Source organism: Procambarus clarkii, chromosome 27 (assembly GCF_040958095.1).
Source record: "Procambarus clarkii isolate CNS0578487 chromosome 27, FALCON_Pclarkii_2.0, whole genome shotgun sequence".
Taxonomy (NCBI): Eukaryota; Metazoa; Arthropoda; class Malacostraca; order Decapoda; family Cambaridae; genus Procambarus; species Procambarus clarkii.
This window is the reverse complement of record NC_091176.1, coordinates 36,151,093-36,178,778: the sequence shown is the minus strand read 5'-3', so window position 1 is coordinate 36,178,778 and position 27,686 is coordinate 36,151,093. Positions and strand designations below refer to the sequence as shown.

The 27,686-nt window shown below is 40.9% G+C and overlaps 1 protein-coding gene across 1 annotated transcript in view; it reads left to right on the top strand.

Moving 5' to 3' along the window:
• Nucleotides 1–27,686, top strand: part of LOC123752155 (uncharacterized) — a 395,436-nt gene that overhangs the window by 94,723 nt on the left and 273,027 nt on the right. The gene's annotated exons all lie outside the window — the stretch shown is intronic.

Below are 27,686 nucleotides of genomic sequence, written 5' to 3'. Positions count from 1 at the left end.
AGCCCCTCCTGCCGCGCCAAGCTCAGAGGTACAGGCGCTGGAAGTAGAGGTACCTCCTCTATTGCCAAGAGAAGAGAAGATCGATCCTAGGGATGCATACCTAGATCGATGTGTGACAAAATTTGAAAGGTTTACTCAAGCTCCATGTAAGGGAGCCAAACCTAAAGAAAGTAAGTCTAAGGGACACCAACAGAAACCCAAGGTTAAGGGATCCAGGTGCTTCACATTCAACATGGCAGGTCATCGAGCAGCTAAGTGCCCGAGCAGCACTAGGCTTAAGACTAAGAAGGTGACCAAGGTGCAAGTTACAGGCATGAGTACCGTGGGAGGTGATGCCCTAAGACACACACTCGAGTTAACTAGAGGAAGAGTTAATGGGCAATGGACGAGTGTCTTTCGAGACCGGGTGCTACAGTTAACATGGTCAGGAGCAGTTTGGTTAAGCCTGAGAGTAGAACAGGTCGAACCCTCCGTGTCCAGTTCCCAGATGGCACTGGTGAGGACATGGAAGAAGTGTCCGTGTTGGTAGACACCCCATATATCAAAGGTAAGATCAAAGTTGCGCTAAGTAGAAAGGCAGTGTATGGACTTTTGATAGGTAATACTCCTGGTATAGGGAACCAGGTGGGTCTGTCCTGTGGAAATGACCCAGAGGAAACAGGAACAGGTGAGAGGAAGAATAAACCCGCTGGCGTTGACACCAAGCGTCAGCCGGCCGGTCGAGCAGAGATCACCGCCGCCCAGACAGAAGAAGAGACGCAGCAGGTGAAAGGAAACCGGAGCCATCCTTCTCTCCCTATTGCACAGAAAACGAGAACTGATTCAGAGGGACTCAGATGGGTCTCACCAGTTGACGGCGATGTCACACGGCCGCCAACTGAGGAAGTCATGGTCGCCTCTTATCAGGCGAAAGATCAGATGCATGAGGTAAAAGGAAAAAGAGCAATTTTCCTCCTTTCATTTCACAGAAAACGGAGGTGAGCCCAGTGAGATGGGTGTGGCCTGGATCAGGTGATCCCGCCACGACCTGTCGACCAGCCAGACCCGCGAGGGTTAACACCACTCAGGAGAGTAAACGTCTGCTTGATGTTACCAGTGGTGAGGCTAAGGTAGCTGTGGTTCCCACAAGTGAAGTGGATATTCTGGACCAATCTTTCAGGCTGTTGGAAGATCGTTCAGACAAACGAACGGTCGCTGAGAGATTGATGAACGAGCAGGTCAGTGACCAAGTGCTCAGTGAGGGACGAGGTTTGACAGCTGCTGAAGAGGCCTCAGCCCAGTCAACTCAGTCGGTAGAGCAACCTGGTCTGAGAGTGACAGACAGACAGGAAGAAAGACCCTGTCACCTGGAAGTCAAGACAGTCTGCTAACTGTCGGGATTGTGTCGATAGGGTAGGGAAGGTGTTGAGTCTGTACTTCATTGGTAAGTCCATCCCAGTGTGCTACCTATTGTGTCCAGTATGACACAGGCCTGTGGGGCGAGAGTGTGAAGGGACTGAGGAAGGGAAGCTGCGAGGCGTTGAGCCGGCTTAACCTGGACCCAGAACCTGAGCACGACCGCACTACGGTCAGGAAGTACCACCCTGGACGACCCAGTGACGTCACATCTTGTCCCGCCAGCCACCGACGTCAACAGAAAACGGATGAATCACCACCACCACCCAGCCTCCGTGCACTTAAGAGCACAAGTGTAAGTGGCTGGTGATTTAGATGAAATTTTCCTCCAGGAAATTTTATCTTTTTGGTGGGAGGTTGATGTGAGGGGATGGTTCACCAGCTCACTTACAATAGTGCTCTTATGCCTGTGGGAGCCAGTACACTTGTTAAGTGCACTTGTTAAGTGGGCGGACTTAAGTTTGGTAACCAGCAACCGAAACATCTAGTGTTTGGGCTCATGTGAGAGCCCCAGTCATCAGCAGTCCATAAATGTTACCCTGGCCGGGGTGGCATGTCTGTAGACAGTGCTAGAGCTGATAGCATCATCTCCTTGTATGGCATGGAGCCAGACAACTTTGCGCGGGAACAGCTAGGCCCAGGCGTGGGTGAGCTGTGGGCCTCCCACGCTCGCTGGCCACTTGAGTCGTTGTCATGGAAACAGCCGCCGTCTTAGTAAACATCTTGAGCCGCCATGTTGGTCGGCCATCTTGGAGTTGCCCAAGGGGCTATGCTACACCGTCGCTGATTGGATGAGAGGGGTAGGCCGCCGCTGTATGCCTTCCTCTCATTGGTTATTTTAAGAAGGACGCGGGAGTCGTCGGTGTGAGCATCATTCTGAACCCAGCTGCCACCTTGTTAAGACGCTTCCTGTACTCAATTCGGCCAAATTGATGTATAGGGCGTCGTGGTGGCTGGACTACTCAACTGCTGATGCTTCCTGCTTCACCAACGACAGCGGTCGTCACAGAATCCGGCCGAAGTCGTCGCTTGGAGGGGTTTAAGACATTGTGTACAGGGGGTAGAGGTACAGTGATCTGGGATCGTGGGGAATGTGCATACGAGCAGTAACAGACTCGTAGATCCCATACCAGTGTTGATTAGACTTGCTAGTGCTCTGTAGCAGTCGATGGGAACGGGGAAATTCGTGTCAGTGTTAAGGCAAATTTCCCATGTTGGTGTGAGACGCTATCGTTGTGCGCGGCACCTGGGTACGAACGGGGTTCGAGTGTGCGCCAATTTTTCGAACAAATACCACGTAAGGTATTACCGCCGCCTACGCCACCCGGAGCGAGTCAGCCACCTATAGCGGGGTGCCTGATGTATGAGAATGGTGTGTAGCCGGCAGTGTGAATGAGTAAGTACCTATGTGTGTATTTCTGGTGATCAGTTAGTCTCTAAAAGCTTGAATTCGAGGTCAAGTGTTCCGTCACATTGTCACGCAGCACCTGTTCAGGTGGAGTGAATTGTGGGTGAGGAGATTGTCATCTTGTCAGTCCAGAGGGGACTAAGTCTGGTGTACACAGACGTACAGTGTGTGTGTGTGTGGGTACACACGGGAACAGAGTATACATGGATTAGCCAAGGACTGAGAGGATGTCCATGTAATAATTATATTATTTCATTGTGGTAATCATTTTTGATCGTCCGTGGGACGGAGTGATATCATTTCCATGTGTGGTCTTGCAGGTGAGGAATTCCAACACTGAGCGCTCAGGTATGTGTAACGCCAGTGATTCCTGGCAATGATTGTTGTGGAGTGTACCACAGTGTGGTCTTAATTTCTTGAATTGTTCCCAGGGCCGTGACAAGTGTGATTTATATGTATATATATATATATATATATATATATATATTATATATATATATAATATATATATATATATATATATATATATATATATATATATATATATATATATATTATTAAATATGACCGAAAAAGTAAGATTAATAATTCTAACACGAATTTTCTCAATCTTTCGTACATTACGCTTCACTGTTGGAGGTAAATCAAAAATCACTTCTCCAAAATTCATTTTTATTTCTAGTCTGACGCGACACGGGCGCGTTTCGTAAAACTTATTACATTTTCAAAGACTTCACAAATACACAACTGATTAGAACTTACGTATCTCTGATTTTATATCTACATTTGAGTGAGGTGGGAGGGGTGATGTGGCATTAACACAAGACAGAACAAGAGGGGATATTAATAGGGTATTAAAAGTATCAACACAAGACAGAACAGAAACAATGGGTATTGAATAGAAGTGTTTGTAGAAAGCCTATTGGTCCATATTTCTTGATGCTTCTATATTGGAGCGGAGTCTTGAGGTAGGTAGAATATAGTTGTGCAATAATTGGCTGTTGATTGCTGGTGTTGACTTCTTGATGTGCAATCAACAGCCAATTATTGCACAACTATATTCTACCCACCTCAAGACTCCGCTCCAATATAGAAGCATCAAGAAATATGGACCAATAGGCTTTCTACAAACACTTCTATTCAATACCCATTGTTTCTGTTCTGTCTTGTGTTGATACTTTTAATACCCTATTAATATCCCCTCTTGTTCTGTCTTGTGTTAATGCCACATCACCCCTCCCACCTCACTCAAATGTAGATATAAAATCAGAGATACGTAAGTTCTAATCAGTTGTGTATTTGTGAAGTCTTTGAAAATGTAATAAGTTTTACGAAACGCGCCCGTGTCGCGTCAGACTAGAAATAAAAATGAATTTTGGAGAAGTGGTTTTTGATTTACCTCCAACAGTGAAGCGTAATGTACGAAAGATTGAGAAAATTCGTGTTAGAATTATTAATCTTACTTTTTCGGTCATATTTAATAATATATGTCTACAGGAAAGACTGCTACCAAAATATACTAATATATATATATATATAATATATATATATATATAATATATATATATATATATATATATATATATATATATATATATATATATATATTATATATATATATTAACGTAATTTTGGTAGAATTTGGTGAGTGACGAGGCTGTCTGGAGAGACCGGCACCACTCTGTCGAGTGAGGTAACTCTCGAGTGTTTATCGACATGCGTGATCGATAAATCACTCACCCATGTGATTTAAGGAGTGCGAGATCTCTTTAGTGTTCCCAATAACGTTTGATAGCTGTAGGCAACATGTGTCAGCAGTAATTATATATATATATATATTAATCATAGTGTCACGGTGCCCAGTGTTATTGTGTTATTTACTGTGTGGTGATTGATATATCAATCATATATATAAGTGACCTATGTTCTAAGGGTTATTGAGAGCACTGGGGTCATTTGCAACAGTAAGTAAGTAAGTGTGTGCAGTATTCTAATAATTGGAAATTAGAGTACTTGCCGTGTGTGTTATTGCAAAGGGGGTTGTTATTTGATGGTAATTGTTGCTAGTGTTGAGCATCACCGCATGTGACTGCAGTTCAGTAAAGCCATTGTGGGGCAGTGTTCTAGAGGGTTCATGTCCTGTATGTTATTTTACTAGGTTCTGCAGCATTGTCATTGCAACCGGATTGCAACGTAAATCACTGTGATTTGTTAGTGTGATTTGTCAGTGTCGTGGGTGAACTCGGCTGTCGACGAGTACTTGGGTACACATATATTCTCCTGGTTATCTGGTAGGACATCGAAGTCCAGTATTCAGCGAGGTGATTGCGAGGCAATTAATATAACGTAACCAAGGGAACGCCCATTGCTTTTAGAGAATTTGTTCTTTGACAATTTGAGTAACGTAGAATACGTTTGGGTTAATTTACTTTCCTGCAAGCAGCTACGGTGGTCTCGAGGAGTCTAGCCATCAGCCAGATAAGAATTAGAGTATTGTCTGTCGTAATTAACGGTCAGTGGGCCGGGTAATTGACGTGTGTCAGGAAGTCAAAGTAATTAACCTCGATCCTTGTTTGATCGACTCACACGAAGGCTACATTGTTCCATTAACGTAACGTCGTTATTTATCTGCCCAGAAGTACCGGCACTTGATTGACTCGTGGGAAGAGTAACGTCATTTTAGAATAACGTAAACGTGGTGCTAATTACTGTTATTAGCCGCCTGAATTGGTCTGAGTATGGAAGGCTTAGACGGAATTCATACCTTAATGTAAATTGCTGAGCCAGTGTGAAAGGTTGCGTATTTTAATTGATTAATTATTGATCTTGAGGATAGTAATTAATTACTCTAAAGGTAATCACGAGTGATTACCGCTCTCTTAGCACTTTGGACATTGTAAATCAGAGTTTACCATCGCTGAGTGATTAGTAACCGATTAACGTAAATTAACGTAACTAGTAAAGTGATTAATCAGCTGTCTGATAGTACAGGGATTAATGGGATTTTCTCACTGAATGCTCGACGGGTAGAGTGTTGTGTAATTTCCGCGTTACTGGTGACAGTTGTAAGTGTTATTAATTTAACGTAAATGTTACCTTGTTATTAACGTAAATGTTATTGTGCTATTAACGTAAATCAATTGTTATTGATTGTTGATCGTCCGTGGGACGGAGTGTTAACGTAAGGATTAATTTCAGGAAGGGTGCTGGAGTTGCCAGTGAACCCATTAGTTATTGTTGTCATTGAAAGACTACTGATTTGATTGCATTGCAACCGCTGTTGCAGGAGTAGACTGCACTGAGGCGTAGAACAGTTAGGAGGTTACTGGAGACGTGTTTCAGAACCTACTGTGTCATTTGTTGTAATTGTAATTATAGATCTGTTAGTTCTTGTTTCTTGTTGATTCCTCTGTGGTCACGCTTATGTTCGAGTTAGTTCATTATGCAGTCCGAGGGGCTCATGGTGTCTAGCTGTCATTGATAGTGTCACAGGAAGGATTTCGAGTAACGTCATTGACATTTCTTTTTGTTTTGTTGTAGTAGTTAGTACTTTATTGAATAAACTAAGTTGTTATGGTTAACACTGTCTTTTCGTTACACCCCCACACATTATTACTGTTATGCAAGTGTTCTTCACACTCGACTAATAAAATTGTCACTGATTCTGAGCTTTGGACCAAATATACGGCACCACACAACAATAAATTATTGTTGTGAGAGCCCGTGACCTACTCGTTAGATTCGCTTTGGCGAATGGCGAAGGTCGGCGGCCTAGTGGAGGGGATTTCAATTTTCATTGGGGTCTAGGCGTTTGCTCGCGCCTAGTCAATTGTTCATACATGGTCCCAAAGTGAGGAATGAGCTGGTTACTACACTGGTGTGTTAGCTAAGCAAGTCCTTCCTCAGGCGACCTAATTGAATATCACGACAGGAATAAAGGTTAAAGAATAAAGAAAATTCTTAGAAATTTTCCGAGCTAAAATTCCTTATACCAATTTCAATTTATTCCAAAACTTCTCACAAGTTACATCAAAAACTCTCACATCATGGCGCCCAACGTGGGGCCGTAGACTTTTGATTCATAATCAGAAAAGTAAGACTCATCAAGTTGAGAAACTTAGGAAGAAAGGTGTGCAGAACATTGCAGAACAATATTGCTGTGGGTGTGTTGTTATCGGTTAGCATGATTAGGTACATACACACCACACACACTGAATGGATGAGGATTATAGGGATAAGTACATAGATCTGTATGTGACTAAGTATGGCGTGCTGCCAAAGGATAGAAACATTCGCACAGATGAGGAATGTCGGCAGTATGTTGAGGACCATAAGGCCTATGTACGGCGTCTATGTCTAGAAAGAGGAAACAGAAGTGATCTAGGGGACAAGGGAGTTCCCCTAGCCGACCATGGTATAGTCGGTATGTCAGGGGTGTGGGATTGAGTCCACCCCAGGAGAAGGAAGGGAGTCGCGACCCCAGCCTAGGCTAAGGACTGATTCCTTGGGCCACAGAAACGTTTCGTTAGAAGTAGTCAATCAGATACCAGAACAACCTCTCAGGAGGGGGACTGAACAACCCCAGGAGGAAATTACTTTAGAGTACCTGGCAGCTCAAGCTGATTCTATGGAACTGCAAGGACTGGATAAGGCCAAATTTGTGGCTGACATGTGGAATGCCCACCACGAGAGATTGACTAGATTGGAAATTGCAAGAGTGCAATCCGAGGCAAGGACGGGGAGTCAAGCCCCTCCTGCCGCGCCAAGCTCAGAGGTACAGGCGCTGGAAGTAGAGGTACCTCCTCTATTGCCAAGAGAGGAGAAGATCGATCCTAGGGATGCATACCTAGATCGATGTGTGACAAAGGTTGAAAGGTTTACTCAAGCTCCATGTAAGGGAGCCAAACCACAAGTTACATCAAAAACTCTCACAAGGGGAATGGTTGGATATAAAGAAAATCTTAGCTATATCATAAAATATAACAATATGAACTTCTAATAATATATAAGATATGAAAATATTTTAAGAATGTTTCACACATCACGCAAACGACATTTACAATTTATATAAATTATTTAGGGAATAGGACATAAATTTTACTTATAAACACGATATTTGTGTTTATTGGGATACATAATGACTCAAATAGTGTTAAATGAGAGATTTTTAGCAAAATTATGAAAACATATTTTATCTGATCATCATAACTGAAAACTCACACCCCAGAAATGACTCGAACCTAGACTGCCAAGAGCACTCTGCATCTGGCGAACAGGACACCTTAACCACTCGACCAACACGACCGGACAAAAGAGGATGGTAGCCGAGGCTAGTTTTCAATCCCACCGCCGGCACTCTGATGGTAATCTTGGGCATGGTATTTTATCAAATCACCTCATTCTTAGGGGCACACGTGAGGAACTTAAATGCAAAATTTCAGTTGCATATATGCCTGGAGATCGTTCAGGCTTGTTCGCATTTGTTCGCATCGAGGTCGAATATATCGTCCAACAGGATCTCTTTATTAACTTTATTTAACAACATATGTTTACAAGAAAGACTGCTATCAAAATATACTAATATTAAAACGCACGAACCAGCAGCAAGAAATCAAGCCTTCACGATAAAGTATCGCCAAGATCTGATTCGAAATCAGATACACAAGGCAGAAAATGAAATAAAAAACAAAAAAACACAATTACTTCATGCTACAAACCAATGGAGAAACAGCAACATCGACGAAAACCTCCGTACTCGTATTGAACAACACCTCAACATCCTCACTTATCGACATCACCACAGCACCAAAACCAGGATAATCAAGAAACTAACAACATTATATGGCGGACCTACGGCGATTCCACGACCAAGAGACGGCTTCCTGAACCTTGCTGGAATCAACCTCACTGATGATCAAGTCACTCTCCTAAATCTGATGATCAAGTCACTCTCCTAAATCTGGGTATAAACTGTTACGTTATGTCCACACCAAGTGAGATGGCCCGGAAAGTGGAGTTGGAGATCCGGTTGGACGACATATTCGACCTCGAGACACAAAAGAAGGTCATCATCAAAGACACCTTGCAAGCAGTACTTATTGCAGAAGGAAGAAAGATTCGAGGCAACTACAGAAGAACCATACTGTCCTCCGAGCTCAAAGCGGCAGCTAAGAGCCTTTTTGAGAACAAGGAGATAGTCGTCAGGAGAGGTGACAAGTCGCCAATATACGTCATTCTTAAAAAAGACGAATATCTGGCGAAAATGAACCTCATACTCTCCGACCAAACTATATTCCAAAGGGTAGCGAAGGACACTACAGCCGAATTGAAAACAAAGGTAAACAGATTGATCGAAACTGTGAATGCCAAGAAATCCGGACTTCACCTGCCAAAGATTATTGGGGGAATACAAACCTGGGTATGCGTATTGAAATATCAAGACACACAAGCTTGGAAACCCACTTCGGCCAATCATCGGCAAGTTACCCACACCCACGTACAGACTGGCGAAGCAACTCAACGGCTTGCTGACTCCTTATGTACCTTGTGCTTTCAGCCTGAAGTCTCCAAAGGAATTTGTTGACTTACTGCGGGGAACAGGGCCACAGGGATAAGAGCCTCGTTGGACGCAGACTCGCTGTTTACCAACGTACCTGTGGATGAAACAATCGGGATAATAGCGGACAGAGTGTATCGTAATCCGGCCTGTACTCCTCTTGACATACCAGAAAACATTCTAAGGAAACTACTCCAAGCTTGTACTAAAGAGTCACCCTTCTTGAGCCCTGATGGGCACATGTATAAGCAAGTAGATGGGGTCGCCATGGGTTCACTCCAAGGTGTACTGTTTGCGAACTTCTACATGGGTACCATCGAACAGAAGGTCTTAGTTGACATGATCTTGAAACCTGCCATATACTGCAGATATGTTGACGACATTTTTACACAGGTACCTGATGTCAGACGTCTGCAAGAGCTGAAGGAGGCATTCGAGCGGAATTCTGTGTTGAGTTTCACTTACGAGATGGAGAAGGATGGGGAGCTGCCCTTTCTAGATGAAACAATCATGGAAAGGAGCGGAGGTTTACACACTGCAGTCTACACTAAGGAAACAAACATAGGAATGTGCCTCAATGCCAACAGTGACTGCCCAGACAGGTACAAGAGGAGTGTTGTCAACGCTTACGTCGACCATGCTCTCAGCCACAGCTCAGGATGGACGCAAGTCGATGAAGAACTCTGTAGAATAAAGCAGGTCCTAGTCAACAACGGCATCTCCAATGGTTTCGTTGAAGACATCATATAAAGAAAGGTGAAACGCCATGCAACCTCTAAAGAGTCAACGAGCACACCTGTACCCCCTATTAAACTATTTTACAGGAACTTCTTTTCCACAGCTCATAAAACGGAGGAAAGGGTCCTGAATGATATTGTTAATAGGAACGTTATCCCTACAACCAAAAATCAGAAAATACAATTGACTATTTACTATAAAACCAAAAAACCGGCCAACCTACTCAAGAAAAACTCTCCAGACACAAAGCAGAACGCCTTAGAGGAGACCAACGTCGTCTATGCCTTCAAATGCCCACTTGGGGACTGTAAGCCCCAAAGAACTCAGTATATAGGCAAGACAACAACATCTCTTTCCAAGCGATTAACAATGCATAAGCAACAGGGCTCCATTAAGGAACATATAATCTCTTCCCACATCAAACCAGACCATCAAAAGAGAAGTCTTAACAAACAACACAGAAATCATTGATAGATACAGCGATAGCAAGTGGCTTGACATCTGTGAGGCACTACACATCAAAAAGTCAACGCCAGCAATCAACAGCTAATTAATGCATAACTATATTCTACCCACTTCAAGACTCCGTACCAATATAGAAGCATCAAGAGGAAGTATGGGTCAATAGGCCCTTTGCAGTTACTTCCATTCTTCCCTCTTATTTTTCCAATTAATACCCATTGTTCCGTGTTCTGTCTTGTGTTGGTCAAAAGTTTGTTCACCTCATCCAAAACTGTTGCAACATATCACCTCACCCAAATGCAAGCATATATAAGTCAAGCTGTTTAATAAGTATAACATAAGTATAACTCTATTTAGTGTTTTCAGGTTACAGTTGTGTGTGTGTAAACTAAAGTCTTTGAAAATGTAATAAGTTATTACGAAACGCGTTCAAGCATCGCGTCAGACTAGAAATAAAAATGAATTTTGGAAAATTGATTTTTTCAGTTACCATCAACAGTAAAAAGAAACATAAGCAATAATGAGAAAATTCGTGTTAGAATTATTAATCTTACTTTTTCGGTCATATTTAACAACATATGTTTACATGAAAAACTGCTACCAAAATATACTAATATATACATATATAAATATTTGTAAAAATTTTTGATTAAACGTTGCTCAGATGCTTTCTGCACCATTTTCACTAAGAGTCATTCCCATAACCCTTACGTTTGTGGAGATTGCAACAACGTTTTGTGTTTGCTGGGGATGACTGTTGTACGGCAAGAAGTTGACGTGGGAAGATGGTCCGGATATTCACTGTATAAATGTTGTTGTCGTGATGCTGTATCAGTTCTAGGTCCATTGCATTATCAAGTAAAATACAAAATTAACTCCTTCCTGACAATGGTAGTTACGTCTGTCACTTCCTTGAGGATCTTCAGGAGGTTTGTCATGTTCAATGCCTAGTTGTTTAGAGGGGTAGCCCTGACTGAGTTGTTTGGAATGCATTGTAGTGCAAGCAGAGCCCGACGTTCAGCAGACAACACTCAACGGGACGCAGTGCCGATGGAAGAACGTTTCTTTCAGGATGGTGCTCTAATCGCCAATACACATTATCCGAAAAGTCCTTCAATCTCTTCTGGATATAAAAAACCAGTATGGGAGTGGGACTGACCTTCTAGAATAAAGCGACTAGTGACAGTCTGTGATCTTGTCTTGTGAGGGTGTTCATGGTCTCAGATCTTGTGATCTGTTTTTCTGTGATCTGTTCCTTGAGCACTTTTCTTCTCACTCCCGCTCCGTTTCCGTCTTCACCGATGGGTCTAAGTCTGCGGACGGTGATGGCTACTCTGTTGTTTTTCCTGATTGCACTTATATGTGTCGCTTACCTCCGGAGACTAGCACCTTCACAGCGGAGCTTTAAGCTATTCTCTATGCTCTTCGTCTCCTGCTTTCTCGTTGTCAATCTTCCTTTGTAGTTGTTGTTGACTCACGTAGTGTCCTCATGGTTTTCGGGTCCTTTAATCCGGTTCATCCAGTGGTTGTCGAAATCCAGCATTGGTTGTTACTTATTCACAGTAAATTTAATTCGGTTGATTTTTGTTGGGTTCCCAGCTATATTGATGTCTCTTTAAATGAGCGTGAGGATGCTGCCACCAGGGAAGCTGTCCGCTCCTGTCCCGTCTCTCGTAAAGGTATTCCTTATTCCGATTTTTCTTATTTTTTCTTATTCCGATATTATTATTTTCTCTCTCTATTCCCCTCTCTCTCTCTCTCTCTCTCTCTCTCTCTCTCTCTCTCTCTCTCTCTCTCTCTCTCTCTCTCTCTCTCTCTCTCTCTCTCTCTCTCTCTCTCTCTCTCTCTCTCTCTCTCTCTCTCCTCTCTCTCTCTCTCTCTCTCTCTCTCTCTCTCTCTCTCTCTCTCTCTCTCTCCCCTCTCTCTCTCTCTCTCTCCTCTCTCTCTCTCTCTCTCTCTCTCTCTCTCTCTCTCTCTCTCTCTCTCTCTCTCTCTCTCTCTCTCTCTCTCTCTCTCTCTCTCTCTCTCTCTCTCTCTCTCTCTCTCTCTCTCTCCCACCCTCTCTCTCCTGCCCTCTCTCTCTCTCTCTCTCTCTCCCCCGCCCTCTCCCCTCTTCCCTCTCTGCTATACATATAATAGATCTAATTAGATTAGGTAAGGATGGTTAGTGATGCATGGACATTATTTACACAATAAAGCGTAGAGGGGGAGGAGGAGGTGACAAGTGTGCATGTGACAGGTGAAGAATGCAGGGGTTGATAGTGACGAATGTGTAATGGCTTACTTGTACGTTAATTGGGAAAATTGAATCATCCTTCCACTGACCTAGCAGTGACGATGAAATGCATTTCCACACGTTATAAAACTTTCCTTTAAACGTTTCTTGTACCCAAACATAAGCCTAATGCATGTTGTAAGGCAAATCTACGATTGCAAAACCAAAATTACAGAGTAGGAAACGTTCTACTATATGATCTTGTTTTCAACGTTATCAAATATTTGGAATTCCCCTTGAACTTTTTTTTTACTTTATTCATTCTCCACATTCTTACCACTAAGGATGTTGCAAAGAAAATCTACGGTTGGAAAACCATACTTACAGTGTAGCTAAAGTTCACTTGTACCCAAATAATTGAAAACTGAATGAAACACTCTCGGTGTTTCAATTTAGAACCCGACTTTTGATTTATCTTTTAACTTCGTTCACTACATACGCTTTTCTTACCTTGTTATTCCATGCTGCAACATATGGTAATCATGCAGCATTCCCATTTTATATGATTGCAACATTGCAGCTGCATGCAACATTGTAAGATTGAACGGAGGGCACCATTTTAGTCATACTCTTTCCTAAGTGTATGTATGTGAGAATGGTTGTGTGTTTGAGTGAGACAGATATGTATGTCAAAATGTTCTCATTTTTGAGTGAGTGACAGGTATGTGAGTCCTAATGAATTTGTGTATTCATTCTGAGGCGGTTTTCATGTTGAAGAAACTGATCATTAACATCTGAATTATTGCATACCTTCAGTTCCGATGTAAGCGGATGATGTGATTGTGGGTGTATGGTCAGCAGATACTGGCACAACAAGTGCAAGGTCATCAGGTGCAGAGTCAGTAGGTTTGGAATCAATTTCTGGCATGTCAACTGGTGCCACATGAAGAAGAGGACCAGCAGATGTAGGATAGACAGGTGTGGTGCCTGCATGTTCTGAATCAGCAGGGACCTGGTCAGAAGACATCGATTTAGCCAGCAGCAACGTCAGTAGGCACCGCGTCAACAAGCACCGCGTCAGCAAGCCAAGGGGCAATATGAACTGACTCTTCTACCGCTGGGTCAGTAAGAGCCAGCAGAGGAAATGTGAGGACATGAGGCACAGTATCAGCCATCACAATAAACAGCCACATCACAGCACAAGTCATCACCAAATCTTCTGCCTCTCCTTGACCCTGTTATTCCCATGTTTCTTCTTGTGTTGTTTCCTGTGGTCATTGTAGTCCTGTTCACTCATATCTGTTTATGATGTATTAATACAGTTTAGGTATGTTGGTGGTGGTTCTGCTGTTTCCTCTGATGCTGCTGCTGTTCCCTTGTGTTGTCACAGCTACTGTTGTCTTCACCGGTGTTGGCACAGCTGCTGTTGTCTCAGATATTTCCTTAATAATGATGTTTCACTGTAAGAAAAAAAATTGTGTAAATAATCTCATTTGATAATGTTTAAAATTTCTACTTAATTAGTTTACGTGTTTATTTAATATTTTTGTTTTGGGTCCAAAATAATCCTCACCCTCATTTATGATTTTTCGATTTGGGAGATCCTGTGTAACGAATTTACAGTTTCTATGAGCGTCACATAGACTTTAAAGGAAATAGATGGTTGGGTTGACTGTATTTTTCTGGACCAAAAAAAGGATTTCGGCAGTGTCACACATAAAAGGTTGTTCTGGAGACTGGAACATACTTAAGGATATAGAGGGAGAGGGAGAGTTCTAATAAGGCTTAAAAAAAATTTAACCGACAGAAAAATGAGGGCAGTAATCAGAGACAATGTATTGGACTGCAGATATATCATGAGTGGAATACCACAGGGTTCAGTTCTTGCAACAGTAATGGTGCAGACGATGAGTCACAATATCATGGTTGAAGATTTGGTTTAGAAAGTAAATTAGAAAACGAAATGGGAATTTGCCAAATAATAAAGGAAAAAATGCAGCTATTATAATCGTAGCACACATTTTAAAACAATAATTTTTCTTTTTATGTCAAAAATATAATTGCCCAATCCGATCTCAGACCAAGTCCATTCCATCCAGCGGTCGACCTCACAGACGCATCCATCCATTTTAACAAGCTATTCATTCAAAACCGGAATTTTCTTAAGTATAAATTAATATTGATATATAAAAGCATAATGTGCATATTTAGGCATAGGTTATGTTATGTTAGGTGTTTAGGTTCTGTTGACGATTATTTGTATTTGTAGTACGTGGGTGAAGCATTTACAGCGTTGTGGTTCGAACAAAAGTCGTCAGCAAAGCACTTGTTCTGGAAGTGCCCGGACGTCATCAGTTGTGAGTCGTGTGTAAATTTCATTCATGAACAGGGGGTTTGTTAGGTGCATGGAATGGACTTTGGCCTTTGTTTATGAGGATGGGCTGAAGTGCCAGCTTTTACTGGTCTATCTTGTTCACTCCCCCTCTGTATACCAGCAAAAATTAAGATGACCTTTGCACTTTTTTTTAGCCAATAAAACAGCTTAATTTTAAACACAAATAAGGATATTCACAGTAAAAAAAAATTGGTATGCAACTACTAGACGTGAATAATAAAATAAACAGTTCTCATATAGTTGGTGATAAAATGAAAATAAGTTATTAACATCATATAACTATCTGTTGTGGTTTATATTGATATATTTAAATCGTCATGTTAAAATGTTAATATTATAGGACCAATCGCAATCTATGACACAAGCAATCTGGGCTTTCATTCATTAAATGTGGGTTATTTACTGTTGTATATGGAATCTTCGGTTTATGCTACATGCTTCCTGGATTGTCTTTGAACATAAGCTCTAATTTGTCATGAAAAAGAATTATGATATCAAAGAATTAATTTTAAATATTAATAGTAAAGAACAGTTTTCCTCAACAATATAATGCAAATATGTGGAAGTTCTTGAAACAACTTGGCATCTCGAAAAGAAGTGCTGCCGAGTTTATCACCCCCTTACCCATGAAAGCAGTGCTGCAAAGATTATCACCCCCCTTACCCATGAAAGAGACTTTTGACAGTAACTGTACCTTCGTACATATATAATAATGATCAGCCAACAATATGTTTTACGATTCACAAATAACATAAGCAATACTCTAAACCCAAACTCCATGGTCTTATAATCGTAGGTTTAAAGAGTAACCACACATGTAATAATAACCAGACACATATGAATATTCTGTATTAGGGAACCTGGACTCTCTATATATCCCAACTCAGTAATTCCTCAACCTACTCCAGAGTCTCCTGCAACTTAATGATTAAAAAACTGTGGCTTATCTGGATATCTGACAGTGTAACCCTCTAAAATCAGGACCGTCGGCTACCGCATGCGCCCTCCGCCATGATTCAGACAGTCTACCGAGCTGCGCAGCCAGTCATCTGCGCCTTCATACCAGATCTTATTTCATTTCTGAGTAATCTGTAAATATTTCCATTTAACTGTACTCAGTTTGTAAGTCATATAGACGAGTCTAATTTTCCTTTACAAAAGATTTACGTTCAATCTACAAATAATTTATAAAAATAAAAATGGAAATGTTCGTTTGTTCAAAATCGCTAATCTCCAAGTACTTCACCGATTGCTTTGAAATTTTCACACAACGTACCACTCGCATCCGAGCAGGTTTTATATACATACTATATAGATGTCACGTCTGTGATGGTACAAAAACATGCTTTTTTTTAAACTGTTGTTTTTCATTTGTTTTCATGTGAGGGAAAACTTCGAAACCTCTTTACCAATTGCTTTGAAATTTTGAAACAACGTTGCATTCAAATAGGCGCGTCTTTTTATGTCTACTATATACATGCCTCACCTGTGACAGGAAAAAAACATGCACTTATTTTTAAACAGCCCCATCTGTTGGACGTAAGGACAACATATACTGTAATCTTCGAATGTTATTCACCAATTGCTTTGAAATTTTGACACAACGTTGCATTCGGATAGGGCATCTTTATATATACCTACTCAACCCGTTCTCGCAAATTCGTAAAGTCAATATTGACTTATTAACTACGTGCATAGGTGATATACTAAACATAATAGATACCCTTAAAAAGATTCATAGAAAATACCGTCCTTACCTAACCTTGTTAGTATCTTAAGATAAGCATCTTATTGCTTCGTAATTACAATTATTACTTAACCTATACCTATTATAGGTTAGGTAATAATTGTAATTACGAAGCAATAAGATGCTTATCTTAAGATACTAACAAGGTTAGGTAAGGTCGGTGTTTTTTATGAATCTTTTTAAGGGTATCTATTATGTTAAGTATGTCACCTATGCACATATTTAATAAGTCAATATTGACTTATTAAATTTGCGAGAACGGGTTGACCTACTATATAGATGCCACCCCTGTGACAGGTAAAAACATGTATTTTTTAAAAACAGCTCCATCTGTTGCACATAATAGCAACATACAATATACAAGATATGTTACGATTCAATTTCAGTGTTTCCGATTGCATTAATATATTGAATTTTCATAGATTTTTATTTATTTTCATTTTGATTGACTTATTTTGTGTGACATTGTGTTGCAATTGAGCTGTGTTTTTACCATACCATTCATTTCGTGGGTATAGCTAATTTGTTTCATTTTCATTGTTTTTCATTCCGTTTTTTAACTGTGCTTCTTATTTTTCAGTGCAATTGGTGGTGAAATTGAGCTGTGTCGATTGATCGGCATTTGAATTGAAATATTTCGTTAATATTTTTGTTTTTGTTTTGAAAACAAGAAAATTGACATCACGTTTATTTCTCAGCTGCAAATGTGCAACAAACAGCTATGAATCCACCGGCTTCAACAACGTTTACTGCTTTATTCACGTTATGTCAAAATGATGCGTTTGTTAAAACACTGCTGTATTCGGAAGTGCCTACGTATTACACATGGAATGCCAGTAGAAAATCATTTGAACGACGTAAACGAGGAGAGCGAGTCGACGGACAACCTGGCATATTCAAACAAACTACGATAGGCAGACTCTACACCGTGCACCCCAATCAAGATGAATGCTTCTTTCTTCGCAAGCTGTTGGTAAATGTCCCCGGTCCAATGTCTTTCCAGCAATTGAGATTTGTCAGTGCGTAATACTTGCCACTTTCCGTAGTCCTACTCAAGCTCTGAATTTATTGGAGAACGACTGACACAGGGATGTATGCATTAATGACGCGTCTAACACGTCACGTCCAAATCAAATTCGTGCATTGTTTGCAATCATACCACCGGCTCTCCTTTATCTCCAACAGAGTATGGGAAAACACAAATCGCACATGGCTGAAGATATTGTCCGTCGAATACGCAAGGAAAATTCAAATATGAACATGAATTTCACAGTAGAAATCTACAACGAAGCGTTGATAATGATTGAAGAATTGTGCTTAGAAATCGCGAAAAAAGTTCTTAATCAATTGAGAATGCCATCACCGATTCGATCTGCTGCTGCTTCGTCGACCCTAGAATTGCGTCGTGAACAAAATTACAACATGGGTGATCTGTTGTCGTATGTGCAATCAAATATTCTTAAGCTAATGCTTGAGCGAAAAGGCATTTACGATCAAATAATTCAAACTGTCAATAACGAGTTTCGAGAAATCTTCTTAGATGCGTCAGGAGGAACTGTAAAACCTTTCTAATCAGATTGGTTTTGGCAGCATTTCGATCTCAAAATGGCATAACCTTAGCTCTTGCATCGTTCAGAATAGCTGCGACATTGCTACCAAGTGGAAGAACTGCTACTTCGGCTTTGAAATTGCCATTGAACATGCAGGTCATTGAAGCTCCCACATGCAACATTTCCAAAGCATCCGGCATGGGAAAAGTATTGCAGAAATGTAAACTTATTGTTTGGGATGAATGCACAATGGCCCACAAAAACTGCTCGAAACTCTTGATCGATCATTGCAAGATTTGCGTGGAAACATCAGACCATTTGGGAACGCATTAATATTGCTTGCAGGATTTTTCAGGCAAACATTACCTGTAACTCCTCGATCGACACCAGCGGACGCAATAAATGCTGGCCTGACTTGCCACTACTTTGTGGCACCACGTAAAGATGTTAAAATTAACTACAAATATGCGTGTCCAACTGCAAAACGACTCATCAGATGAGATATTCTCACATCAATTTCTGGAAATTGGGAACGGAAACGTGGCAGTCACATACAAGTCCGTCGACACTGTGGTGGAAGCCGATCAAGCGGTTAATTATCCAACTGAATTTTTTAATTCGCTCAATCTGCCAGGGATACCACCACCGAACGAGTTGCAATTAAAATTCGGCGTGCCAATTATCGTGTTACGAAATATCAACCAGCCAAAGCTTAGCAATGGCACGCGGCTTGCAGTAAAAAATTATTCTGCAACGTCGTAGAAGCAACAATCTTGACAGGACCTTTCAAAGGTGAAGATGTCCTCATTCCTCACATTCCTATGATTTCAACGGATTTGCCATTTCAATTTAAGAGATTGTAATTCCCAATTCAATTGGCGTTTGCAATCACCATCAACAAAGCTCAAGGCCAATGTTGACCAGACCACACACTAGAAAGTGAAGGGACAACGACGTTCCGGTCCGTCCTGGACCGTTCTCAAGTCAATTGTGATGACCGTACCTGAGTACCTGGAATTTATCACTGTTAAACATCATGTTATTTTCTGTTGCCCGGTCGAAAACTTTATTAATATAAGCTTGAAGTTTTTCAATGTCCTCAGCCGAGGTCATTTTCATACCGATTTTTGTGTCATTCTCAATAGGATGATACGAAGCTGTGACTTGTATTTTTGTTTATATCTGATATGAGAATAAGGAAAAGCAGCGGTGCAAGGACTGTACCCTGACGTACAGAGCTTTTAACTGCGCTTGGACTCGATTTAATATGGGTAATTGTTACTCGCTGAGTCCTGTTTAACAGAATACTGAGTATCCAGCGTCCTACTTTACCGGTTATTCCCATTGACCTCAATTTGAGTGCTATCACTTCATGGTCACATTTATCGAAAGCCTTTGAGATGTCCGTGTATATCACATCAGTATTCTGTTATTCTTCTAATGCCTCAGTGACTTTGTCGTAGTGCTCAAGTAGCTGTGAGAGGCACGATCTTCCCGCTCGAAATCCATATTGGCCTGGGTTGTGAAGGTCATTGGTCTCAAGGAAATTGGTGACCTGACTCTTAATCACTCTCTCAAATACTTCTATTAAGTGCGACGTTAGTGCAACTGGTCTATAATTCTTTGCCAATGCTTTGCTCCCTCTCTTGTGTAGAGGGGCAATGTCTGCTACTTTAAGTGCATCTGGTATCTCCCCCGTGTCCAAGCTCTTCCTTCACACTATACTGAGTGCCTGTGCTACCGGCACTTTGCATTTCTTTATAAATAAAAATTCCATGAATCTGGACCCGGGGCCAAGTGCATGGGCATGTTTTCAATTTTTCTTTCAAAGTCTAGTACGTTTTGATTGAGTTGATATTATTACATTACAGAGTGTGGTAGGTTTCATTACATTACAATAATTGGTAGTTTTAATTACATACCAGTGAATGGTTGAGATTATTGCATTACAGAGAGTAGTAGGGTTCATTACATTACAGTGGGTGGTTTGAGATTATTACATTACAGTGTATGGTAGGGTTCATTACATTATAGTGAATGATTGAGATTATTACATTGCAGAGAGTGGTTGGGTTCATTACATTACAGTGAGTGTTTGAGATTATTACATTTCAGTGCGTAGTAAGGTTCTTACACTACAGTAAGTGGTGTAGATTATTATGTTACAGTGGGTGGTAGGGTTCTTTATATTACAGTGGATGGCTGAAATGATTACATTACAGTTGAGTCGAAGGGTTCATTACATTACTGTGGGTGTTAGGTTAATTACTTTGCAATGGGTGATCAAGTTTATTACATTACAAGGGTGTGGCAGCTGTCATTACATTGCATTGGGTAGATGAGATTATTAAATTTTAGTGGTTGGAAGGGTTCACTACATTACAGTGGGTGGTTGAGATTATTACATTACAGAGAGTGGTAGAGTTCATTGCATTGTAGTGGATGGTTGAGATTATACATAACAGTGGGTGGTATCCTTCAATACATCGCAGAGGGTGGTACGGGTCATTACACAGGGTTGTTGAGATTATTACATTATGGTGAGTGAGATATGGGTCATTACATTACAGTGGATGATGGGGTCATTATATAAAAGTATGTACAGAATATCATTGCATTTTAGAGGATGGTTGGGGGGTCAATACAATACAGTGGGTAGAGAGGGTCATTACATAACAATGAGTGGTAAAGGTCAAAAACATTAACGGGAAGGTGTGGTCATTACATTAGTGGGTGGTCGGGACCATTTCATTAGTGGGTGTGGGTCAGTTCATTACTATGGAAGGTGGGGTCATGTCATTACAGTGGGTGGTCGGGGTCGTTATATTACAGTTGGGTGGGGTATTCACATTACAAAGAGTGGTAGGTGGTCATAACAATACAGTGGGTGTTGGGGATTATTCACCACTAACATTACAGTTAGCTGTAGATTCACACGATTTTAGTAAGCAAGGCTTACTGCCAAACTAAAGGGACAGTGACTGGAGCGAAGTGTCAGCGTGTTATTATGGAGGTCGTCAGGACACACAGCATTCAATTTATTAAACAAAAAACGTTATTCAAACATTTTTAATTGTTCGTAGAAAGGTGACACTGTAACTATATATATGAAGTCCTTTTTGAGCACTTAAAATACGTTAATTTCAGTCAGCGCTATCCTTACTCCGTATTAGCAAACGAGCTAATAACGTTTTATGATGCTAATTTATGTATTTTCAATTACCTGCAATCATTTATTCTGTACTCACCTATTTATGCCTGTAAGATCGAGCATTGATTCTTGAATCCCACCTATCTAGCCATCAGTTGATTATAGCAAGGTCCTATTTCTCTGTCATATCTTCTTTTAAAATTATAAATTTAGTTTGCTTCCACAACCTGCTCCTTAAGTTCATTCCATTTTTCCACTACTCTCATGCTAAAAGAAAACTTCCTAACATCTCTGTAACTCATCTGAGTTTCCAGATTCCCCCCCCCCCCCATGTCCCTTGTTCTGTTAGTACTTCATGTGAACATTTCGTCTATTTCCACTCTGTCAATCTTCCTGAGTATTTTATATATTCTTATCATATCCCCATCTACCATCCTTTGTTCTAGTGTAGTCAGGTTCAATTCCTTCAGGCGCTCTTCTTCCCTCGTACTGTAGGACTATCCTCGTCGCAAACTTCTGAACCTTATCCAGTTTCCTTATGTATTACCATTCCTTTCCCCCGTCCCATCTCAAATCCTTATCCTGTCCCCTTCCCAGTGTTATATAGTCGTAATGGCTTGGTCCTTTCCCCTTATAATTCCTTCCTTCCTTCTTCAAGTGGGGAAACCATGATGACGCGGCATACTCTAATACTGGTCTCACATAGGCAGTGAAAAGTGCCCTAAATTCTTCCTTACTTAGGTTCTGAATGATGTTTCAAAATTTTGACAGTGTAAAGGATGCTGCTGTTTATATCTCCATTTATATCCCCCATTATTATGTGCCTCAGGAGTTAGCTAAGATGTTACGTCCCTCTCCCAGGTCTCTTTCTTGAATCGTCACAGGTAGAAAGTTTCCCTCTTTGTGCACAGTTCCTTTGGTCTCCTGTCACCTAATCCAATTTCCATAACTTTACATTTGCTCATGTTGAACTCAAGTGGCAATGTCTCCGACCATTTCTGCAGCCTGTTCAAGTCCACTTTGAGGATCCTACAATCCTCGTCTGTCACACTCTTCTCATTAATTTTGCGTCATCCGCGAACATGGACATATAGGACTCCATTTACATCGACTCCTGTAAATATGTTATTACGTATATTAGAAATAGAACTGGTCCTAGCACCGACCCTTAGGGTACTCCACTCGTTGCTTTTTTGCCAGTCCACTTCTAGCCTTTACCGTTACTCTCTGGCTCCTTTTTGTTAGATAGTACCTTACCGATGCTAGGGCCTTTTCACTTGCTCCCGCCTACCTCTCAAGTTTGAATAGCAGTCTCCTGTGCGGCACTGTATCAAAGGCAGAAAAGTGTATTCCACCTAGTTGTATTCACCTAGTTGTGCTTGCGCGATTTGAGCTCTGGCTCTTTCGGCCTGCTTCTGCCATGTCAACAATCAACTTGTTTTGTTTTCTTCCACACCTCACACAAACACACACACCCGCAAGTAGCAGCCATAACAGCTGTCTAAACTCCAAGGTACCTATTTACTGCTAGGTAACAGGGGGCCACCAGGGTGAAAGATGCTCCTATGCCTGCCCATTTTGTTTCTCGCCGGCCCCGGGAATCGAACCCCGGTCCACATGATTACGTGTCCACCGTGCCGTCCACTCCACTTGCCACCAGCAACCACTGGTCGCTGTTGTGTGTGTGTGAGTAATTACCTAGTTGTATTTACCTAGTTGTGCTTGCGGGATTGAGCTCAGATTCTTTGGTCCCACCTCTCAACTGTCAATCAACTGGTGTACACGTTCCTGAGTCCTATGGGTTCTATCATATCTGCATTTGAAACTGTGTATGGAGTCTGCCTCAACCCCATCACTTCCTAATGCATTCCATTTGTCTACTACTCTGACACTGAAAAAAAAGTTTCTCCTAATGTCTCTTTGGTTCATTTGGGCACTCAATTTCCACCTGTGTCCCCTAGTGTGTGTGTCCCTTGTGTTAAATAGTCTGTCTTTATCTAACCTATCAATTCCTCTGAGAAACTTGTATGTGGTGATCATGTCTCCCCTAACTCTTTTGTCTTCCAGCGACGTGAGGTTTAATTCCTGTAGTCTCTCCTCGTAGCTCATACCCCTCAGTTCAGGTAATAGTCTGCTGGCAAATCTTTGAAGCTTTTCCATTTTAGTCTTACGCTTGACTAGATATGGACTCCATGCTGGAGCTGCATACTCCAGGATTGGTCTGACATATGTGGTATACAAAGCTCTGAATGATTCCTTACACAAGTTTCTAAAGGCCGTTCTTATGTTAGCCAACCTGGCATATGCTGCATGTTATTTACTTGATATGGGCTTCAGGGGGACAGGTCTGGCGTGATATCAACTCCCAAGTCTTTCTCTCTCTCTGACTCTTGCAGTATTTCTTCTCCCAAATGATATATTATATCTAGTCTCCTGCTTCTTACATCTATCTTCATTACATTACATTTGCATGGGTTAAACTCTAACAACTATTTGTTCGACCATTCCTTCAGCTTGTCTAGGTCTTCTTGAAGCCTCAAGCTGTCCTCTTCTGTCTTAATCCTTCTCATAATTTTGACGTCATCAGCAAAAATTGAGAGGCATGAGCCTATTCCCTCTAGGAGATCATTTACGTATATCAGAAACACAATAGGTCCAAATACAAAGCAATGTGGGACTCCACTGGTGACTTCACACCATTTTGAGGTCTCACCCCTCACTGTAACTCCCAGCTTCCTATTGCTTAGGTACTCCCTTATCCACTGGAGCACACTATCAACTTCTCCTGCCTGTTTCTCCAGCTTATCCATCAGCCTCTTATGGAAAATTGTGTCAAAGGCTTTCCGACAGTCCAAGAAAATGCGGTCCGCCCATCCTTCTATTTCTTGCTTAATTTTTCTCACCTGACCGTAGAATTCTATTAAGCCAGTAAGACAAGATTTACCCTCCCTGAACCCATGATGATGGGTTGACATGAAGTCCCTTTCCTCCAAATGTGTTACCAGGTTTTTTCTCACGATCTTCTCCATCACCTTGCATGGTAAACAAGTTAAGGACACCGGACTGTAGTTCAGTGCCTCTTGTCTGTCAACCTTTTTCTATATTGGGACTACATTAGCCGTCTTCCATTTTTCTGGTAGATCTCCCATCTCCAGTGACCTACTATACACTTTGGAGAAAGCAAAGTGCTTTCTGCACCTCTTTCAATACCAATGGTGAGATTCCGTCCGTGCCAACAGCCTTTCTCACGTCCAGATCCAACAAATGCCTCTTGACCTCATCTCTTGTAATTTCGAACCCTTCCAAGGCCTCCTGGGTTACTTCCACCTCTCCTTGCGCAGTGACCTCTCCTTGTTCTATTGTGAAGACCTTCTGGAACCTCTTGTTGAATTCTTCACACACCTCTTTGTCATTCTCTGTGTACCTGTCCTCACCTGTTCTAAGTTTCATCACTTGTTCCTCGTTGTTGTTTTCCTCCTGATGTGACTGTGGAGTAGTTTTGGTTCAGTCTTCATTTTATTAGCTATATCATTTTTGTAATTTTTATTAGCTTCTCTTCTCACACTAACATACTCCTTCCTGGTTCTCTGGTAACTCCCTATGCTTTCTGGTGTTCTGATATTTCTGATGTTCCTCCACCCCCTTTTGTTCAGTTCCTTTGCTTCCATACATGCCCTGTTAACCACGGATTCTTCTTTTGCTTCTCAGTTGTTTCCGTTTGGGCCGGGATAAATTTGTTTACTGCCTCCTAACACTTTTGGGTGACATTATCCATCATGTCTTGTATTGACTTAGTTCTGAGTTCTGTGTCCCTTGGTATATCCCTAAGGAATTTTCTCATCACCTCATAATTTCCCTTTCGGTACGCCAGCCCTTTGTATCCTAGTTCTTTTTTGGGGAGATAAATCCTATCTCTACCAGGTACTTAAAGATCAATACACTATTATCACTCATTCCCAAGTGCGGATTCAAATTTAACTTCCCTTATATCCGACTCATTTAGGGTAAATATCAGATCAAGTATAGTCGGTTCACCCTATCCTCAAATTCTTATTGGTCCCTTGATGTGTAGCTTAGAAATTTTTTTATTGCCACGTCCAGCAGCTTAGCTCTCCATGTGTCTGGTCCTCCATGTGGGTCTCTGTTCTCCCAATCTATCTTCCCATGGTTGAAGTTTCACATGATTAGTAGTCTGGATCCGTTCCTGCTAGTGACAAAAACTGCTCTTTCTATTATGTTAATGGTGGCCATGTTGTTTCTGTCATATTCCTGTCTGGGGGTCTTTTGTCGTTTGGTGGTGGGTTATATGTGACTACTAATATAATTTGTTGTCCTCCAATTACTATGGTAGCTGTTATGTAGTCACTGAAATCTTCACAGCCCTGAATAAACATCTCTTCAATACTCCATCCTTTTCTTATCAGCAGAGCTACACCCCTCCTCTTCCTTTGCTCTCATTCCTCATTACTGTGTTACAATATGCAACTGTTACACAGTAGTCCTGTGGCCACACTGCATTTGTTACGGTTTTCGTTAGCTTTGTTTCTGTGAGTGTTATTATATCTAGGTTTTCTTCTAGTGCCTATTCTCCAAGTTAAATTGTTTTGTTTATAATCCCATCTATGTTTGTGTACATTGCCCTGAATCTCACTTTCTTCTGTTCATTCTCTTGTTCCTTATTGGTGAGCGTTCTGCTGTTGGAGGAAAGCTGTTCAAAAGGTGTGAAGATTTGTGAGGTTGTTAACATGGTTAACATGGTAACATATTAATTCATAAAAACTTGGCTTATTAGGCAAATTGGGCCTTGCATAGTAGGCTGAGACGTGCGTTCTGGCTACTAGGTACGACATATATATATATATGTATATATATATATATATATATATATATATATATATATATATATATATATATATATATATATATATATATGTTGTACCTAGTAGCCAGAACGTCGTACTCGGCCTACTATGCAAGGCCCGATTTGCCTAATAAGCCAAATTTTCCTGAATTTATTAATTTTTCAATATTTTTTGCTTATGAAATGATAAAGCTATCCATTTCATTATGTATGAGTTATTTTTTTTTAATTTGAGTTAAAACTAATGGAGATAAATGACCGAACCTAACCAACCTTACCTAACCTGACCTAACCTAACTTAACCTAACCAAACTAACTCAATAAAGTCAATAATTTACGTTCTTAATATAATATAATAATAAAAATTCAAATAAACTAATTGGAAATAATTTTTTGAAAATAAAGAAAATCACTCTTCCTATTAGGCAAATCGGGCCTTGCATAGTAGGCTGAGAAACGCGTTCTGGCTACTAGGTGCGACATATATATGTATATATATATATATATATATATATATATATATATATATATATATATTATATATATATATATATAAACATATATACATATATTTTTTTGGCCGTTGGCCGAAAAAACGGCCAACCTACTCATGAAAAACTCTCCATACTCAAAGCATAACGCCTTGAAGGAAACCAACGTCGTCTATGCCCTTAAGTGCCCACTTGGGTACTGTAAGCCCCAAATAACTCAGTATATAGGCAAGACAACAACTTCTCTTTCAAGGCGATTAACAATGCATAAACAACAGGGCTCCATATAATCTCTTCCCTTAAGCAGACCATCACCATAGAAGTCTTAACAGACAACACAGAAATCATCGATAGATGCAGCGATAGCAGGAGGCTCGACATATGCAAGGCACTACACATCAAGAAGTCAACACCAGCAATCAACATCCAATTAATGCACAACTATATTCTACCCTCTTCAAGACTCCGCTCCAATATAGAAGCATCAAGAGGAAGTATGAGCCAATATACCCTCTGCAGTTACTTCCATTCTTATGTTCTCCTATCCAATTAATACCCATAGTTTCTTGTTTTGTTTTGTGTGTGACTCAAGTTTGTTCACCTCATCCAAAACTGTTGTACTATATCACCTCACCCAAATGCGAGTATGAGTATGGACAAATTTACTTCTTTACAGGTTACAGTTGTGTGTGTAAACTAAAGTCTTTGAAAATGTAA